At 38.5% G+C, this 19,898-nt stretch overlaps 1 long non-coding RNA gene across 2 annotated transcripts in view; it reads left to right on the forward strand.

Annotated features, from left to right (window-relative positions):
• The first annotated feature begins 4,217 nt into the window (after positions 1-4,217).
• The window catches only part of Gm26871, a 42,227-nt gene continuing 26,546 nt past the window's right edge, over positions 4,218-19,898 (forward strand). For both annotated transcript variants that reach the window (XR_867578.3, XR_003954546.1), the window contains exon 1: positions 4,218-19,896. This is a non-coding gene — a long non-coding RNA (predicted gene, 26871). The remainder of the gene's footprint in view (positions 19,897-19,898) is intronic.

Below are 19,898 nucleotides of genomic sequence, written 5' to 3' on the forward strand. Positions count from 1 at the left end.
GTTTTTTAAGCACCAGTCAAATTTCAGTATCTGCTTTTGAAGACGTAATTACTAAATCATTAGGTCTTCAAAAAGAATTAATGTTCTTATCGTAAAACTTTCATTGTTAAAGATGGATATTTTCTGAGGAATGGATATTAGCATGTTTTATAATAGTGTTGCCAAGGAGAAGTAGCTGTATGTGGCAGAACAAAGCAACCTGCTTATTATGTACATCTGGAGATTTCTTGTGAGGTTGGATTGGTTAGCTAGAGATCAATAATTCCCATTTATATTGCAGCTATACAGCTATCCTTTAAAACTTCATATAGATTTTTCCATTTTTGTTTTTCTGCTTAGTAATACTGGGTTTCCTTCAGAAGGAAAACAAAACAACTTTTGAGCAAATCCAGCAGGCCCTGATGTATGTAGGTAAACTCAGTGTTTCTACCTCTCTGTAAATGTTTGGGCTACTTCATAAGACTATTTTGAAACACTGAAACCCAAGAGGTCATCAACACTTTCATGCTAAATGAGCAAGACTGATAAGCATCTCTGTAACTTCAATGTTTTCAAATCCTATTTTAAATGATGGTTCTTAAACTCTTGAAGCTCCCTTCTAGTCCACCACTTGCTAGAAGTAGTGGAAAAGAAAGGATATGTGGGGAGTGGACCTATTTAGAAATGTTCTTTGGAGCAACTCCAGTCTGTGTTGTCTGGAAATCTGCCATTCAGTTCACAGGTTAGGGGCAGCTTGGTCTACTGGCAAACACTCCACAGTTAGACCAGCAGTCCAGTTCAGTAGAGTCAGGATGGCAAACAAGAATCAGCAAAGGTGGCTTTACCTATTAGAGACAGACAGGCCTCAGCCTCAGCACAGGCAGCAGGAGGGACCGGGGCCAACAGGAATGAAAAGAACAACAGTCCTTGGCTGTGCTTCTCGCAGTGAAGATGCAAGACCAACGAGCTTTGCATAGCTAGCTAGCTCTATAAGCAAGTCTAGCTCAGTCTCTGTCACTGTCCATCGAGTCCTAGTTATACCCTCCAAACATCACGTGACTTCCATAGGTCTTACCTCAGCATGTTTCTTGCTGCAGTGCATTTATCTGTCTTAGCTCCCATCATTCTGCCAATCAGCCTGAGTCCAAAGAAGTGGCAAGAGACTGCAGCACACCATCAGAAGTTTTTGATGCATTTCTTTCTGTGGGATCCTGACCAATCCAGTTCCACTACACTATGCAAGGTGGACCAATACATGTATGTCTTATCTTAGGGAGGAATCCTTCATCATGTGTCCTTTCACGTGCTTGCTTTAGCAGAACATCCTTTCATCTGTGTCTGCTTCAGCTAAACTTTCCTTCATACCCTGGCCCCAGCAAAACACCATCCAACCAACTTTCCAAAGAACATTTACGTTTCCACTTCATGCCTCAATTAGGCATTTATGTAAAACATTACTGCTTGTAGGGCTAGGAGAGGGGTGAGACTATAAAGCACTTGCTGTGAAAGTGAGCAGACCAGAGACTGAAACCCCAGAGTCCAGGTACAAGGGAAGGGGATATAGCAGCCCACCTGTAATACCATCTTCAGAAGCCTAAGATTCCATAACAAGATGGCTAGGGGACAGTATTATCAGTGAGAAATGTGTTTGACTGAGATGGCCTGTCTTCATAAGAAGAAAGAGTACTAAAAAGTTCCCAACATCAACACGTCAACATTGAGTCTTTACATGTACTTACAAGTACATGTGCTCACACATATGTAAATACACATCCATACATCACACACACACACAAATGAAATGGAAAAAAAGTTATTGTTAAAATCATGCCCCCTGCCCTGAACTCTATATCCTAGGAATTGGGCTGAGCTTCCCTCCCCACAGCTCCTCTGGCCCTTGTACAACGCAGCCATCTTTGCTACACCAGTCCCTTGGTCTCTTCAGCTCTCCCTCCTGGTCTCTCTCCTCAGACTGTCTGGATCAGTCTGACCATGTTCACTCTGTACTCTCCCAGATGTGTATTCAAGGCCTCTGCCTGATTTCTTCCTTATGTTTATAATGGAATCCTCAACCTCTTACTAATGTCCTCCCTTTTTCTTTTTCTTTTCCTCTGGAAAGAGATGAATACAGAGAAATGCTAGGAACATGTTAAAATATATATATAAAACGATTGAGAAAAAGTTGACAGAGCGAGGGGACCTATACTAATTCTGCTCATCTATTTGATCATTTTTCATTAATTAATTGTTGAGGTGTGGTGGCATATGCCTTTAACCCCAGCACTTGGGAGGCTGAAACAGGCAGATCTCTGTGGCTTTGGGGTGTTACAGAGAGAAACCTTGTGTTGAAAAACAAAAAAAACAAAAATTAATTAACTGATTAATTTCCTTAACTACGAAAATCTGGGCAATTTAATTTTAGAAGGTTAAAGTTTGGAATAAGTCTTCAGAAGCCATTTTCTTCAGATTTGAAAAATGCCATGTGGTTGTTTCCCCATTCCACCTTACATTTGTGAGGTTTGAATTTTCCAAAGTCCTAAAGTAAGGGTTAGTATATTCATACTTTAAAAGAAAACGTCAGCTATGATAACCAACCATAGTCAATCAGCAGTTAGAGATTGGTAGTGTGACTTTTTAAACTATATAGGAAACTACAATATTCCAAATGTAACAGCAAAGAGTTTACAATGCACTGGGAAGACAGTTTACAAAGGAGCAAATTTATTTTTAGCATCAACTTAGATCCTACCACAGCATGGCATTTTCTATTTGGTGTAAAATATATTGCACTGAATGAACAAGAGGTTCATAGCAGCCTTATTTATAAGAGCCAGAAACTGATAAGAATCCAGAGGAATGGATGCTGAAAACGTGGTGCATTTATATAATGGGGTACTACTCAGCTACTAAAAACAATGAATTTATGAAATTCTTAGACAAATGGATGAATCTGGAGGATGTCATCCTGAGTGAGGTAACCCAATAACAAAAGAACACATATGATATATGTACTCACTGACAAGTGGATATTAGCCCAGAAGCTCAGAATACTCAAGATATAGTTCACAAACCACATGAAACTCAAGAAGAAGGAAGACCAAAGTGTGGATACTTCCATCTTTCTGTTTTTTTTTAAAGATTTATTTTATTAATATATACAGTACACTGTAGCTGTCTTCAGACACTCCAGAAGAGGGAGTCAGATCTTGTTGTGGATGGTTGTGAGCCACCATGTGGTTGCTGGGATTTGAACTCTGGACCTTCGGAAGAGCAGTTGGGTGCTCTTACCCACTGAGCCATCTCACCAGCCCCTCCATCTTTCTTAGAATGGGGAACAAAGTACCCATGGAAGAAGTTATAGAGACAAAGTGTGGAGTAGAGACTGAAGGAATAACCATCTAGTGACTGCCCCACCTGGGGATCTATTCATCCCATATACAACCACCAAACCCAGACACTATTGTGGATGTCAAGGGCTTGCTAACAGAAGCCTGATATAGCTGTCTCCTGAGAGGCTCTGCCAGTGCCTGACAAATACAGAAGTGGATGCTCACAGCCATCCATTGGACTGAGCACAGGGCCCCCAATGAAGAAGCTAGAGAAAGGACCAAAGGACTGAAGGGGTTTGCAGCCCCATAGGAAAAACAACAATATGAACTAACCAGTACCCAGCCCCCTCAAGCTCCCAGAGACTAAACCACCAACCAAAGACTACACATGGTGGGACTCATGGCTCCAGCTGCATATATGGCAAAGGATGGCCTAGTTGGTCATCAATGGGAAGAGAGGCCCTTGGTCCTGTGAAGTCTCTATACCCCAGTGTAGAGGAATGCCAGGGCCAGGAAGCAGGTGTGTGTGGGTTGGTGAGCAGGAGTGGGGGAGGGGATGGGGGAAACCAGGTAAGGAGATAACATTTGAAATGTAAATAAAGAAAAAAAGAAAAGAAAAGATTGAAAAAAGTTTAAATTTAAATACCATAAATTAAATATACATATATTTATGTATATTTAAATTTTATTTAAATATATTTAATATATATACATATGTATATATATATACATACACACACATATATATATATATATGTATATGTATACATATATATATATATATATATATATATATATATATATATATATCACGAATAGTTATTTTCCATTTCTTTTTTTTACTTACTTTTCTAAATTTTATTTTATATGTATGTGTATTTTTCCTGGATATATGTCTTTGTGCCATGTGCATGCATGGTCCCAAGGAAGACAGAAAAGGACTTTAGATTCCATGTGACTGGAGTTACAGACAGTTGTAAATTGACATGTTAGCAAAATTAAATTAACTTAAAATATGGGCCCTTTGGAAGAGCAGCAGGTGCTCTTCATTACCGAGCAGTCTCTGTATCCACTAACTTCTGTTTTAAAGGATAAGTACTGATTTGGATTGGCTTAAGTATGTCCTGTTTTAAGGTAAAAATTTGAACATACAGACCTATTTAGGTTTATTTCACATCTAAATTCTGCATTAAAAAATCTCTCACACTTTTTTATTAAAAATGTAGGGGTCTTGTTTGTTTTTTACTAATAACTACAGTCAAACTCAGCAGTAAATTACTGTTTGTAGGCAATTTCGTCATTTCAATGTAAGTATTGATTTTATCAGTTGAAATCATATAGTGTCTTCATGAAGATGGCAGTCCTTTTTAATAATTTAGAAGAAAAAGTTGCCCTCACTTATCTAACTTCAGATTTAATGTATGTTAGCAGTTACTGTATTCATATGTAAAAAATGCTGACTGGGACCAAAGTGTCATAAGCTAGACCCTAAAGAGCAGTTATGCAGGGTGTTCACAAAACAACTCTAAGGAACATTCACAAAATGAACTTTGCAGCTTAACGATAAAAGAATTTATTATGATTTCTTCAGCATCGTGGATTGTTTAAAAAATATTCTGTAGGGGAAATGTGTCTGTTCACGAACAAAAAGAGTCTAGAAATAAATGCATTCTGTGGGTTGAGTTGTGCCCTTCTAAAATTCATGTAGCAAAGCATAACCTCCAATGTGATGATATTTGGAGATGGGGTTCTTATGAGATCATTAGACATAGCTGTGGTTATGAGGGTGGTGCATCATGATGAGAGTCATTATCATTTTTTATTTACTTGATTTTTGTTAATCATTTAATTCGCTTACATTTCAAATGATATCCCCCTTCTCAGTTTCTTCTCCACAAATTCCCCATCCCATCCCCTCTCTCACAGAGATTCATTATCTTAAAATAGATACATCGCAGGACACACTCACTCTTCAGTCATGACCATACAAAGAAGTGCAAACATGAGTTGAAGAAAGCAGCCGTATGAGGAAGAGAAAAGGTCTCAGAATAACACACCTGCCTTGCTTGAACCTTAACCTTTGGCCCACAGCCCATAGAAATGACAGGACTAGAGACCTTTCTTTTCCTTTCTTTTCTTTTCTTTCACCTTTTTTTTAATTTGGACTGATAATGTGAAATATTGGGATGATGCTGTGACATTCACATCAAAGCAAAGAGGAAGGTTTGCAATTTGGTAGTGAATACCAGGCTAGATAGAGTATCAGGCTAGAAGAATTTTGAGATATACACTCAAGATGTTATATATGAGTTTAGGGAAGTCTCCTGTGGAATTGACATATTTTTAGGAGGAAAAGCAACCTTGTTCCTGAATATTAAAGAGTTTGGGGTATGGAGGGTGTTTTGTTATTGGGGGATCTTGGGAGGATGCAACTGGATATCTCACAGAACAAATCTGTAAGCAACATGTTACAAGAGCAGTGTGCTTCTTTCTAGCTGATTATTGTGAAGTGTGAGGGGATAGAGAAGAACTGAAGGGGGTAAGGAAAAGAAGACGGAATATGAAAATTCACTTAATTCTCAAGTTATTCGTGTGGCTAAAGAGAAAACAAAAATAGAGACAAAGAGTGGAAGAAGAAGAGGAGGAGGAAGAAAAAATATCAGAAAATAGAGAGAGAGAGAGAAAAGGAAAGAAATGAAAGAGAGGAGGGAAATGAAAGAAAAGAAAGGTAAATGGATAAATTTTTTGATGAAAGTAATGTTGTGTGGCTTTAATGTTGCATACAAATTTTGCTCTATGTGAAGAGATATTTTGACTCTTTAAACTCAAAAGGACTGAAGAGGACACAATGAATGAAGGATGCCAGACACTTTGGATTGACAGGCAAAGGTGCTGGGCTCCGCTGAGCCATGACTTTTTAGGGGAAAGGAAAGTGCTCCCAACAGTTGTTCTAAGATCTTAAGAGACTCCCTCTGTGTCACTGTCTGAATCATCTCCACCAGTTGTTGTTGGAACAAGACCTCCCCCACAGCGTGCAGCTGTGACACAGATGGCCAGACTACAGAGGTAACAGGATAGTGCTGTGTCTGCATGGGGGCGGGGCTTGCAGAGAATGCTTTCAAAGAACTGTGTCCCCATTCTGTTTCTTCCCATGAGATGCTATTCGGAGAATAGTCTTTGGGGATATTTTAGGTTTGGATAAGATCAGGAGGGAGGTGCTCTCATGTTTACAAGGAGAAATACAAGTGAATACTCCCTCCTCCTCCTCCTCCTCCTCCTCCTCCTCCTCCTCCTCCTCCTCCCTGTCCTCTTCCTTTTATTTATATATATACACACACCATTGCTTCATCTTCTTCCTAGAACCTCCTCCTTCTCTCCTTCTGGCTCCACAGTACAACAGTCATCTACAATCTAGGAATGTAGCTCTCACCAGAACCTTACCTTGCTAACACTCTCTGACTTTGAATATCTAACCTCCAGCATTTGGGAATTGTTAATTCTGTTGCTTAAGTCACCTAGAAGACTTTGTTTTAATAGTTTTCTGTAATGCATCTGCCTTTGTCTAGTCACACATAGGCCACAGGATTTTGCAGTTGGCAAACCTTAGGAGACAGATTGGTCAAGTGTTTGCTCATAGAAACACTGGCGATATTTTTATAGACTCAATCAAGAAAATTTAAAGACCAAGTGATTATTAAAAGTATATATACTTATTGAACCACTTTTATATATTACTATAAGTAAAAAATTAATTTTTACTAATAATTATGGGGTTAAATAAACTCATTGGATGGAAATAAAAATCTCAGTCAAGTATAATTTGAATGCTTTAATAAAAAATTAATGCTTGGGAGTTGTTTTTTTCTCATTTACAGACAGGCAGTGCATGCCTTATTTAAATATTAATTTTATCCTTAATTCTAGTATTTCGTTTCAAACACAAACTACAGTTTCATACCAACTGGTTAGAGGGTTTGCTTTCTCTTTAGATTGATATTTGACAATAATGATTATTTTGTGGGACACTCTGCGCACTCTACCTGATATTACATTAAAAGAAAGATGAATGTGGAATAATTAAACAAAAAAGGCTAAGTTACATTTGATCTCACAGAGCAGTGGTTAAAAAAATCAAGCAAGAGGCAAGTTGAAATGTATGGTCACTGAGGCTCTAAACCAAATAGGATCAACTTCAGCCTGAACGTAATGACTGTGGAGAACATTTCTAATGGGCTTTTCCAAAAAAGCAATATTCAAATTAAACAGGGAAACTTGTAAAAATGATCAATTAATTTCCTGAGTTATGCCTATTTTGATATCCTTCAACTACTAACACTTTATTTGTTCTTCAAAAATACAACACACAGCCTTCTATCTTATCATTTGCTACTTTATTTTGTTAGACATTTTTATTTTTCCTGTAGCCAATTAAATTGTTTGGGTGTGAAACACTGCCTCCTCCCTCCCTCCAACACAGGCTGATTATCCTAATACTCTTAGTACTAGATCAAATAGACTGAGTTTTGGCATTTCCTGCTTTGCCATACCATCCATAATCCATCTTTTGTTTTCATTAATACAATACAAAATACATGTCTAGCAATGCCCTTTGCATTGTTTAAATTTGCTGTTAATGTACTCTCTTGATTAGACTGGGAGATCACTGTAGGTAGAGATTCATCAAAGTCCTGCTTGCACATAAATGGCTACTTTAGCACTCTTTAATATGTGTGAATGAAAATCACTAGTTCGTCATATCTGCAACTGCATCATGTCTGCTTGAGTTGGTACAGGAGGCAGAAGGAGGGAAAAAATAGCAAGCTGCAAAATCTGAGGAAACTTGCTGTTGGGTTAACTTATTTCCAGGAAAAAATCCTGGAGATACCCCTGAACTTTGTGGGGTGAGGACATTCACCAGTTTATTAGTAGAGCTGAGCTATACTAGAATAATAAACTGAGAAAATTATCGAATTAGGATATTTATAGAGCATGTAGACACCAAGCAGATTTGGGTCAACAAATATGGATCAGGAAAACTGGGAGCCAAGAAATAGATGGAGAGGGGCCATCCGTAGAGTAAAGAAACCCTCACACTCAAGCACTTTCTACCTGCTGGGCCCACAGACATCTGTATGTAGCATACCTCATAACACATGACTTGTATGAAGTGCCTGTAATTGTTCCTATTTTATAAACTAGGAACCAAGACAGAGATCTTTCCATAGTTTACTCCAGGCCATGTGATTTCTGAAGACAGTAGGATTCAGGTTCAGATAGTACAGCTGTAACTTCATATTTAGTGTCAACCCAGTAAAGAGACTGGAGTATCAGTCTCTGCCATCGGTGTTCTGTGTGACTTTGGTTATGCAAATCAGCTCTTCTGTGCCATTGAATTCCTCGTTTTTGTGCTGAGAACATCATTGACCCTGATTTCAGAATTTTGTTTGATGTAGAGTAACAGGCAAAATCATTATCTTCATTAAACCATGGAGAGAAAGATTTCTTGGGTAAGCATGGAGAAATAAAACAAGAGCTGTGGAGATGCTTCTGCGTTTAAAGAACTTGTTACTTGTGCATCGGTGTAGAACTCACACAAAGACTGGGAGCAGGCAGGAACTGTAAATATCCAGAGCTGGTTGGCTAGCAAGCCTAGCCACATCAGCTAGTTTGGCTTTTGGCTGAGTGACATTGCCTAGTTAAATATGGCAGAAAGCAGAGATCAAGAATGACTACCGACTTCAACTTACACATGGGTGTGCACCTACATGATGTATACCTGCACACACATAAATGCACAACCACACATGCAAGCATGCATACACATACACACATGCTATATGCACACAAGAAATGGGAAAAGAACAGTAAATAGAAAATAGGAGGGTTTGTAATCTTTTTAAGGAGCTGGGAAGATTTACAGCCTAATGTGAATATTCCCAAAGAGAAAAGGTGAAGCTTTTTAGACCCGGGGTTTTGGCCAAAACCAGACACCTTTTCCAAGGAAGAGGGAGCAACATTCTACCATTTTTCCAAAAGCTATTGTTAAATCATGCTAAGACAAAATGTCAAGGCTGGTAGGCCATCCAAGTGTTGGGAGGTAAACCTTGGATTAGCTTCCTAAGAAAATGATAGAAGGGTTTTATCCTAGGATGTCAGAGGTGGGATTTGAACCTGCAGACAGATTCCACAAGCTTGTAAAATATTGCCTTTCCCCATCTCATCATTAGGATATCTACTGGCTCCAAATATTCTATCTATGTACAGTTCTACAGGGAGTTACCCTGTCTGTGCCATTTTCTCCACCCTTAGGGAGCCTGGACTGGAGCAGAGCTGAAGGGATTTTTCTCAAAGGATTTTCTAAATGTTGAACCTACTCAGTTCTGCACGGGATCCAGCTCTTATGGTTTGGTTTTGTTGCCGTTATTATTGTTTTTAGGGCAGTACCTGGTCTATCCCAGGCTGCCCTTGAACTCAGTATGAAGCTGAAGTTGAGCTCTGTCAGCTCTTCCTATCTCCATCACTTAGTGCTGAGATTACAGATGTGTTCTGCCAAGGCTGGTACTGTGTGCAGGATGGAAAGCTAAGCCATAGCCACAAGCATGCACTGGACCAACTGAACTACAGCCTCAGCCTCAGATTTCTCTACTCCACTTATGAAGAAGTGAGGCTTTGCTCATTCACATGCATGGTTCTCAGAGACAACAAGTGTGAAGAATGTATTTCTGACACTTTAAATAAAGGAGAAGGGATGGCGAAGGGAGAATTTACAAAAATACATTTCTTTTTAAAAAATTAAAACTAAGCCGGGCGTGGTGGCACACGCCTTTGACCCCAGCACTTGGGAGGCAGAGGCAGGAGGATTTCTGAGTTCGAGGCCAGCCTGTTCTACAGAGTGAGTTCCAGGACAGCCAGGGCTATACAGAGAAACCCTGTCTCAAAAAACAAAAAACAAAAGACAAAACAAAACAAAAAAACAACAAAACAAAAACCCAACCAACCAACCAAAAAAAAAAAAATGATTAAGCTTTATAACTAGTTAATGGACGAATCTGCAAAGATGGTTTTCAAAAGTCAATTGCTTTCTAAAACAAGGATTAGACTATACAAATTGGTTGTTTGGTTAGAATTAAACTATATAAAATTTTATAAGCGTGTGTTGTACGTGCCTATAAAGACAATGACATATTGAAAGAAACCTTAAACTTGGGAGAGTTTCTTGGGCAAGGGCTATGGGGAGCCACACAAGACATATGAAAGATCAATAACCTCTAACATTTAAAATAGCCTGACTTGGAATTAGCTCAGTCCTAATTAAAATTGCAATTATAAACAATCAAAATGTGATTGAATATTAATGTTTAAATGAATAGATGAGAAAAGGACTAGGCATATATCTTGAAATGTTTTCTTTCTGGTCCTATGGCATGTTCTTTTAAAAATATTCTGCTCTAATTATGTATAGGTTCAAAAAGTAAAATGTTGTGTAAAAACAGCGACTTCTTTGCCTGCACCTATTTCCCATTAGCAGTAGATCTATTAAGTATCAACTTCTCTCGCATGGGGAATGGTTAAATGATTCGTTTGGGTGGATTTGATTGTTGAGATAAATATAGTACATGAAAATTAATCTTAAACTAATCTTCAAAATTCAAGTTTCCACAGCCTACACTATACTCTCCAGCTCAAAAGTTAACTTTGGGCGTACTTCAGATTGTCTGGGGAACGTTTAAAAATACCGTTTACTGAATCCCACCCAAGGCAATTAAATTGGAATCTCTGTAGGTGGAGGCTGAGTATTTCTCAGAATCTCCCCAGTGATTCGAGGGAACACAGACTGCAAACGTCTAAGTTGAGGGATGACAGTATCAGGGGTGATGGAATGGCCACCAAAGCCTCCTCATTCATTGTTCCTCGGCGTTATGAAAGATTATAGGGGGTACCAGTAAATAGAACAAAGGACTCACTCTCTAGGTGCTGAGTCCATGGTATGAGGTGAAAGGACCGGTAAAACATAGCCTATAGAGTATGTGTGTGTATGGGGGGGAGGGTAGAAGATGACTCAACAGGTAAAGCACTTGCCACCTAGCAAACCCCACGTGGTGGGGAAACAGAACTGGCACACAAAGTTGACTTCATCTCATCACGTATACACTGTGACACACCACACAAAGCACACAACAATAAGCAAGAAAACAATCAGACAAGCAAAACAAATACATGTTAAAAATAAATAAAATGTGGAAGCTGAAGAAAGGCAGACAAGCACAGGTGGCTGAATGCTTGAGATGTTAAAAGCTACTGAGAGTTCTTAAAAAACGTTCTTACTACCATGGGGGGTTTGGGAACAGAAATAGAGTTCACAAAATGAAAGTAAATGGGCTTAGAGAAAAAGTTCACACTTTATGTGAAATGAAAGATTAATGTCACAAATGAGAATACAGAGGAGGGAGCAGACGTCAAAATAGAGCAGAAGCAAAACTCAGAAAATGCAAACCTTATGATGACACATCCCGGACTACCGACTGCACGCATTAGTGCATTTTTAACAACTGAAGTGAAATCTTAAGGACTAATAGTACAGCAATGTTTTGCTTCTGTGAGTGATGTTGACTAACATACATTTCAGAGCATGTTGCCAGCTGTGAAGGCGAGGGTCCTTCTGCTCGTAGCTTCATCATGGCAAATGACAATGAGGCGTTTGCTTGTGGAAGGAAAAATTCACCCGAATTCAGGGGGAGCCAGAAACGCTGGATAGGACCAACTTGAAACCTTTAAAAACACCTACTTTTAAAAACTCATCAGAATATCAGTAGGTATGTTTCCTTCCCTTCTGAGGGAATGTCTGGGTTTACCTAAGAACCTGCCACTTAATCCCTCCCCTGTTGTAGGTTCCTCCACTCTTACAGGTCCACACTATTTCCTAAAACCTTCAACCCTGAGAGGAAGCTTCCAACAGATGAACCTTTGGGGGAAATGTAGTTAAATCAAACCAAGACAGGATCCTGTTTCACAAATGAAAGGAAGGACCGGGAAAGCTTGTGACGAGAAGCATGGGTATGTGTGGAGTTTGAAGTGCAGGGGTCTAGGCAGCAAGGCGCTGGGAGCAGCGTGGTGTGACGGCCATGCTTTTGGAAATGCCTGACAAAGAGAAGAGCTGAGCTTTGCCAGAAAGGCGTTTCCTCTGTGGAATAAGGAAAGGGGGCAAACCAATCCTCAGGAAAGGTGTGTGGTCCCGAACAAAACAGAAAGGTGGAGTTAGAAAGACATAATAAGGACGATCGAGCTTAAGATGGAGTTGATTGATAATGCCTAGGCTCAAAGACCCGGAGTTTGATGTCTAAAGAACTTTCAAAAAAAAACATTGAGAGTCAGGAAGCTAGATTGAACGTGCAGGAAAGGTGAGCATAGGCAGAGGAGATGACTAATATTTAAAGAAACACAAACATTAAACATAATGAACAGTGCTGGGCACACAAGACGGCTCATTGGATAAAGTTGCTTGCGGTCAAGATCAAAGGGCCTGAGTTAGATCCCTGTAACCCACATGGGGAAAAGGAAGAACTCTTAAAAGTTATCTTCTAACCTCTGGAGGGGATCCTACGTATATAAATAAACAAATGTAAAAGAAGAAAAGTCAAGGATGACTAGAAATGACGATAAATCAATTGAGCCAGTGTGTCTTTTCTTATGGGGTAAATGAATGGACTGCCTCTTCCCATGTACAGGAGATTCTGGGGAGGACTGGGTTTTTGTTTGGTTTGGGATGCACTAGATTAAATAATATCTTTTTTTGTTTATTTTTATTTTAGATAAAAGGAGAATTTAGCTGGGTACTGAAAAATGACCTTCCCTGCCTTTTCTTTATGAACCCTTAAGTGGCCCCAACTCATAGGGCTTTCCTCAGCATAAAACTGCAATCGGGGCATGGTTTGATAGGCCATTCACAGTTAAAGAAAACAAGACTAACGACTTATGTGACCATTGTAGAGAAGTCATCAAACGAGAAGCAAAATTACTTACTTACAGGCATGTCAGGAGGAAACATCCACAAAAATATTACAAATGTAAAAGCAGGTATAAAGTGCTGAAACATCAACCACAGGTCCAATACAGGTACAAATTCAATTAGTAGAACTATCGTCTTGATAACTGAAGCACCAGACTATGATACAAAGGACAGCTAACTAGAGAACACATTGAAAGGAAAATAACAAACTTTAAAGCCCAGGGAAGTAAGCTGCAATAAGTCACACGTGTGTTGTGTGTTTTTTTCTAAGTGTTTTAAGAACACCTTCTCATCCAACCTGGACTCAGAAAAACTTCAGAGGAAACCATAAGCCACTTCTGTGCATTTTAATTAGTTCCACATAACCCTGTCTTGCTTGGTAACTTTAATATGTGTTATTGCCCCTCCCCCACTTTCAGCAACTGAGGATTTTTTTTTTTGTTGTTTTGTTTTGATTTTGGTTTTTGTATGTGTGGCGCGGGGGGGGGGAGTTTCTTTGCTTGTTTTTCAAGTGAATTTGACACATAGCTTGTATTCCAATTTTATGGAGACAACTAAGAACTTCGGTATCTCTCATTTTCAGTTTCACTTTGTGTTCAGGAAGATCGCTGTGTGGAGTTGCTGTTCTGACTTCACTACTATCCTGAAGCACAGAACGGGGATCATTTACACCCTATGTGTTTGAGGCTCCACACTGCTCTTGCTTAGCATGCCACACAGTGACCTCGTTAGACTTGCATGCTTCATCAGCTTCTAGAATAATTAGATCATTGATTTCAATCTTATCTGGAAAACAACTTCACACATTTGGAAAAATTTTACCACCACTTTGCACTTTCATTCTGTGTCACAGTTGAATGCTAAAAACGAACTTATATCGGAATCACTATGTTTCATTATTAAAAATTGTGTAGCTGAGAATTCATAAAGTAATGGATGATGTTGCTACCAACTAGATTTTTATGTAAGGTACTGTACATACAGTAGTCCAAATTTTCTTAACGCTCTGTGAGAATTCTGTAATTTAATTAGTGTCTCTGTATCGCAGATTAATAAAACTGTTGCGATTATAAAGTTGTTTATTAAAGAAGCAATTCTCTTGCCATTTAGTTTGTTTGTTCTCTGCACTAAAGTGAGATGCCAGATGGTCACAGGAAAGCATGGTAATATTGTTTAAATAGTGATTTTATTCCTGGAAATGTGTCTGAGGTTTAAGAAATTTTAATTACCATGTTGTATGGCATTGAATTTGGAAGGAATACATTTTTGAGCACTTTACTTCTTCTGTAATGTGCCTTTGGTGAACCTGAAAGAAAGTGATATATTGTAAAAGCAGTCCTATTTTATGCTCTGCATTTATGCAGATTGTGGGTGCCTGTGTGCATGTCTGGCATGTGTGTACGTGTGAAGGTATATGTATACAGGCCTGTGAATACCATAGAATGCATGTGGAAGTTAAAGGAAGACAGCAGGAATTGGTTATCTTCTTTGATGAATAGGTTCCAGGAGTCAAACTCAGGCCTTTATCCCGAGTGACATAAACCTGCCGTTAGCTGATGAACCAGCCTGCTGGTCCTGCAATTCTATTTCAAGATGTCCACATTTTTATAATCTAATATTACCCAATAGGTGCTGAAAACTACAAAAATCTATAGTTTCCAGTTTTAGTTTCAGACTTTTAAACTTTATTGATTTGTTTTCTGGCTGCCTTTAATTTCTCCTATTTCTATAGGTATGTATCAATGCACACAAATACACAAATGGCTTGAACCTACCTATGATTTTCATTGGAGGATTTCTTCTGTCAGAAGTAGGGTAGTTCCTCCTCCCCCTTTCCCAGTATCATCTCTTGTTCTAAACGCTGCATAGATTCCACCTGCAATGTGCAGCTTCTCTCAACAGCACATCACGAAACCCTCTCTATTCCTTTTGGATATCATTAGCCTTTAGCATTTCATTAATTTATTGACTATGGACTTCCTCTTGGTAGTTCTTAAAGTATCCTTTGGCTTAAATATTTTTATTTAACATTCACAGTTAACTTAGCTGCAAGCCTCAAAGATTATTTCCTGGGGCAATCTTTGTAAATTTAGTGTCTAATTGCTGTTTTCAAAAAAAAAGTAGCAAATACAATAGAAAAAACCAATATGATGTATACTGTCAAATCACAAGAAGAATCCATAACAGTATGGATGATATTTAAATACATATAACTATTATGAGAATGTTGCTTATACAATTGATTTTTCATGTGTTAGGGAGACTAACGAGGATAGATAGATAGGTACATAGATAGATAGATAGATAGATAGATAGATAGATAGATAGATGATAGATAACTATCTTAATCTTAATGATAGTGTATTTATGTATGCCTCTGTGTGTGTGTGTGTGTGTGTGTTACTATGTGTGAATGCCATGAGAAAAGTGTAGAGATCAAAGGACAATGGCGGATATTGATCCACTGCCTCCACCTTGAGACAGGGCCTCTTTGTTGTCTTTTCTGTGACTATGCCAGGCTAGCTGAAACACCAACTTCCAAGGAATCTGTTGTCTATCAGTACTATCACACAGTGTTATTATAGACCCACAATATTGTGTCTGTCTTCTCAAGGCATCTGAAAATCCAAACCTAGGCCCTCAAGTTTGCACAGCAAATACTTTATCCAGTAAGTTATCTAGGAAATCCCCAAGAGTGGTTTGTAAAAAAAATATATGATATCTTAATTTAGAATAGCCTGCTAATAGTTTACAAAATGCGTTGTACTTTGATTCTTATTACTGATTATATGAGCTGTCCAGTTGCTGCCAATACAGTGTCTGCTTTCTGAAGAGGAACCCCAGTGTGCAGAGAATTGTAATTCGGTCATAGAGATTTGATCCTTATATGTCTTTACTTGATTTTTATAATTTGGTGATAGAGACCTGATCTTTATGATCTTTATATACTAATCAGCTAGAAGGCCCAGAGAAAACAGTCTGGGTCTTTTAATGGCAGGAAATTCTGGTTTCTTACCTACCACTAATATGTGTGCAATCATCACCCCTTTTTTGAAAAATTAATAGAAATAACTGAGTTATTATAAAAATATAAGGAACAAATTTGGCAAACAAAAGTACCAAATCATGATTGTTAGAGTCAGTAACTATCAAATGTACTCAGCAAAGAGCTGGAAGGTTTCCTCAATTCTAATCTTCAGTGTGTTTGCTGTTCTGGGTGGGTACTGAGCAACACCTGGCCACTTCCAACTCTGAGTATAGTTCAAATCCACTATGACATATCTTATCTAAGAGGTTCACCTCATTGGGAATTCATACCACCCAAGTTGTCATGTTTATGTACATACCGTCTCTGGCCCTCTCCCCAGAGGCTACAGTGTGGATAGTCACCTATGAACACTGCAACCATGCTTTAAAACTTGAACTGGGCATGTCACTTGTTGTTACTGCTGTTGTTGCTTTGTATCTGGGTTTAGATTTCATATATGAAGAAATCAGAGTCATCGGAATGTCAGAGAATCCTGTGAAAGCTGAATCAGGGCAGAAGGAGGAATATGTGCAGCAGAGCTGAGTCATATTAATAAGGGATCAGCAAAGATTAAAGAGCTGCTGATGCTGCAGAGGTGCATGCAGCCGCCATCGCTCTATAATTACCTTGATTCCAATACCCCTTAGCCCCAGGCGTGAAACAGCATTTTCTTTCACTGTTGTAAGATATAGATCCCATACTTCTTTCAGTGTACATATATATTCTGGCTGGCATAAATGGGCCTCTAAATTATTAAGAAACTTAGCTTAACCAAGTCTTAGTCCCAGGCTTTTTACATTTTATCAAATAAGCTTATTCTAGAACTAGCAGATGCCACCAGGAAAGAAAAATTGCACATTTCGACAGTGGCATTTTAAACCGAACTGGTCTGAGCTAGTGGAACAATCTCTATGCTTCTGAGGACCTTTCTCTTATCTACATATCTAGTTTTCTGTTTCTTTGTTCTAACGTCTTCCCCTCAAAGATTGATGACAGCATTTTCTATAATTCATTATAGTCTGCTTTTGCTCAAGGAGACAATCCCTTGAAATCTACACCAAATTGCCCCAATAATGGATGTGTTCTCATAGTTCACCTTCCCTCTGTATGTTCACTGATTTCTGAAACTCTTTAGAACCGAACCTCGATCTTTAATGGACCAGACAGGTGCTTTTAGCTGTGCTAACCAGGACGCATATCGTGTAACAACAGCTTCTGGAATCACCCCAGACACCAAAGGTGCAAATGGGAGATTGTGTGCATTATGAATCACAACACATAATTATTGCCCTGATGGTTCTTTTCCTTGTGAAGTGTTAAGTGATCCTTTTGTTTTTAACTCTTTAGCTACAGTAAAGCAGCACTTTTTTTCTGGGCAAAAAGTATCGTTCAGCATAAAAGTCAAAGCATAGTTTCTTTAAACATTTTTTTCTCCAATAAATTCTGACTTTTAAATGACTAAATTAAATGGTTCCTGTCACATGTTAACAATATGGGGTCTGAGATTGAAAGGAGCTCTGTGTAATCTTATTGAGCCAGTAGGTCACTGGGAAAAGAGAAAATGTGTTTGAATCGCAGGCAAGAGCGGATGTTGGATGGATTTGTGAAATACTTTCTGTTGTCGTATCAGCTGACTGATGGTTGTGATTCTCAGAAGGACTCCAATATTATGCCTTCTAAAACCTGGAGATTAATGCAACCATGGTGAACCACACAGCGACACTCTGGCAAAGAGAAAGGGTCAGTGCTGGCAAGACGTGGCAGGTGTCAAAATAAAAGGTTAGGCTCTGTGCCTGGGGACCCATCTGTCAGATCAAACTATGATAAGGCAATTAATGTATTTGTTTATGTTGCTCACGACACACCATGCATTCCATAAAAATGATCAGTTTAAACACTCTCGACTGCTTTCAGGAAATTGGGCTATATGTAAAAAGAAAATGATCAGAATAAAAATAAATGTTTATTAGTTAAATGGCTAGTTCATACAGCCAAATTAAGTTAGCTGGGAAATTAGTCATCTGTACTCAAGAACCTAAGTCATTAAATATAACATTTTCATAAGATATTGGGGACAATTAAAGTGGATGTTTATGCTACAAGATAATTGTTGTAACACCTCAAAATCCTACCATGCTTTACATTCATGATACTAGATTTTTAAGTATGCAATAAAATACATCCTACAGAATGTATGATAAAATGAGAATTTTCAACCACAGCACTTTCTGCATCCTGCATGTTCTGCATCCTGCATCTTCTTCAAATGTTTTGTTCACAACACTGTCATTATTAGGGCTTTCATTTTCACTCTGAGTAATACTGACTCCTCTCATATTTATTATTTATTTAGCTTTCTCACGACATCTGCTTTACAATCTGTTTAAACAAGAACATGTTTAGATTTAATCTTCATCAGTGATGTATTTCTTGCAGATAAAACAAATCATTCTATATTTTTAAAATGTCCCGTTACTTTACTGGTTAAATAAATAAATAAATAAATCCATAATTCCCTGGAATTATGAAAAAAATTAGACATTTTTTCAGCTCAAAAGTTTAGATAAAAATCGATTTGTTACTTTCAACTGGGGGAAGGTTAAAAAATGCTCTCAGTTGCTGTTTCAATCTGTTGTATTTACAGTAATATTACATTTTTGAAGAGAAGAAGCTGGCTTGCCAGCAGAGTAGTGTGCTACGCAGAAGGGTCAAATCCTTTAATTTCCCAGGCAAAGCCAGATATGACCATCTCATTGTCAAGCTGCACTTCTGACAGAGTGATGCTAGCGTTCACTCCAGCAACAGAGGGAAGCCTTTGAAAACCAGAGCTCCTGTGCTCAATAGATTTACTTTCTTTTTTTGAGGCAAGATTCACCCCCTTATCCCTTCTTCCCAAGTATTAGAGAGGTTAAGAGACGAATAGAAGGGGGAATGAGGGGAAGAACCCTGGGAGGGGGGACTAGAAGGGGGGACATTTGTAATGCAAATAAATAAAATAATTAATTTTTAGAAAGGATTTTGTCGAACTTTAAGTCAATGATTTTTCTCACCAGGACCTCTTTCTCAGCTCGAAGCACATCATAAACTTACTGTTTGCTTCCATTGTTCCAGGGGATGTAGAGACGCTGGACATAGACTTTGTTATATGCTTCTTTCTGTAGCCTAATGCATGGCTTACAAATTATGCTTGCCGTCCAACTACAATGGACTGCTACTTAAAATTGAATTCTCTCCCGCCTTCATTTGCTGACTCCGAGGTTTATACTGTTACTTTAATTTTATTTGAATTTCAGTCTTCTGAGCTAGCTCTGTTTTCTACCTCTTTATTTGCCTGGATATAGTCGAAAATATAATAGGGCAAAATAAAGTTCTTGGCCACCATTCTGTATGACTCTTCCAAATTCTGGGATACACTATGTAACATTACCAAGCTATAGCCAACTAAGCTAACTGGCTACTTCCTCTCTACCATAGAATAAAAGTAATAATCTCAACTGGAAGTCAGGATCTCACCCATTTTTCACAGATCCATTAAAAGATTCATCAAACAAAAGGT

This window comes from Mus musculus, chromosome 3 (genome assembly GCF_000001635.26).
Source record: "Mus musculus strain C57BL/6J chromosome 3, GRCm38.p6 C57BL/6J".
NCBI lineage: Eukaryota > Metazoa > Chordata > Mammalia > Rodentia > Muridae > Mus > Mus musculus.